The following is a 1,452-nucleotide window of genomic DNA, read 5'->3' as shown; positions in this document are numbered from 1 at the left end:
AGTACTACTCTCGCCCAAGCACGCTTAACTTCGGAGTTCTGATGGGATCCGGTGCTTTAGTGCTGGTATGATCGCATCCGACATGTTTCCCCGTCTTCGTCCCTTATGCTTGCCACTCCCAGGTCCGCTCCAAAGACGATTCTACATTCTCACTACCATTACAACCGTTCCCTAACAATGGATAATGTCCTATACTACTTACTCTCCCGCTCAATCACGGAGACGAGTTTTCCACGGTTTCCACCCCTCCCTCCATACCGCAGCAACACGAGTTTTTTCCACCCCTTTCAGAAAGCGCTCTTCGCGCCACAAAGCCGCCCCAAGACGCGCGAGCAATGAGCATCGAGCTTAAACATATCGCAAACGTCAAAAATAATATAACGGGATTAATATATATAATAATATAACGGGATTAATATATATCGCGCACGTGCGATATGTTTGTCACAAGGTGCAAAAAATAATTATAAAAGGAATGCAACACAAGGACTTCCCAGGAGGTCACCCATCCTAGTACTACTCTCGCCCAAGCACGCTTAACTTCGGAGTTCTGATGGGATTCGGTGCTTTAGTGCTGGTATGATCGCATCCGACATGTTTCCCCGTCTTCGTCCCTTATGCTTGCCACTCCCAGGTCCGCTCCAAAGACGATTCTACATTCTCACTACCATTACAACCGTTCCCTAACAATGGATAATGTCCTATACTACTTACTCTCCCGCTCAATCACGGAGCCGAGTTTTCCACGGTTTCCACCCCTCCCTCCATACCGCAGCAACACGAGTTTTTTCCACCCCTTTCAGAAAGCGCTCTTCGCGCCACAAAGCCGCCCCAAGACGCGCGAGCAATGAGCATCGAGCTTAAACATATCGCAAACGTCAAAAATAATATAACGGAATTAATATATATCGCGCACGTGCGATATGTTTGTCACAAGGCGCAAAAAGTAATTATAAAAGGAATGCAACACGAGGACTTTCCAGGAGGTCATCCATCCTAGTACTACTCTCGCCCAAGCACGCTTAACTTCGGAGTTCTGATGGGATCCGGTGCTTTAGTGCTGGTATGATCGCATCCAACATGTTTCCCCGTCTTCGTCCCTTATGCTTGCCACTCCCAGGTCCGCTCCAAAGACGATTCTACATTCTCACTACCATTACAACCGTTCCCTAATAATGGATAATGTCCTATACTACTTACTCTCCCGCTCAATCACGGAGACGAGTTTTCCACGGTTTCCACCCCTCCCTCCATACCGCAGCAACACGAGTTTTTTCCACCCCTTTCAGAAAGCGCTCTTCGCGCCACAAAGCCGCCCCAAGACGCGCGAGCAATGAGCATCGAGCTTAAACATATCGCAAACGTCAAAAATAATATAACGGGATTAATATATATCGCGCACGTGCGATATGTTTGTCACAAGGCGCAAAAAATAATTATAAAAGGAATGCA

At 47.3% G+C, this 1,452-nt stretch overlaps 2 non-coding genes and 1 pseudogene across 2 annotated transcripts; all 3 read right to left on the bottom strand.

Annotated features, from left to right (window-relative positions):
* On the bottom strand, positions 1 to 79 carry LOC119348069 (annotated as a pseudogene; the record flags this gene model as incomplete).
* Positions 80 to 472: 393 nt separating this feature from the next.
* Positions 473 to 591, bottom strand: LOC119348068. Its single transcript, XR_005168708.1, has one exon. It is a non-coding gene; the product is annotated as a 5S ribosomal RNA (ribosomal RNA).
* Positions 592 to 958: 367 nt separating this feature from the next.
* LOC119348067 lies at positions 959 to 1,077 on the bottom strand. The gene has a single exon (XR_005168707.1). It is a non-coding gene; the product is annotated as a 5S ribosomal RNA (ribosomal RNA).
* Positions 1,078 to 1,452: the final 375 nt, after the last annotated feature.

The sequence above is a fragment of the Triticum dicoccoides genome, unplaced genomic scaffold, assembly GCF_002162155.2.
Source record: "Triticum dicoccoides isolate Atlit2015 ecotype Zavitan unplaced genomic scaffold, WEW_v2.0 scaffold83888, whole genome shotgun sequence".
NCBI classification, from domain to species: domain Eukaryota; kingdom Viridiplantae; phylum Streptophyta; class Magnoliopsida; order Poales; family Poaceae; genus Triticum; species Triticum dicoccoides.
Note: the sequence above shows the minus strand (reverse complement) of the source record. Positions and strands in the feature narration are given on the sequence as shown.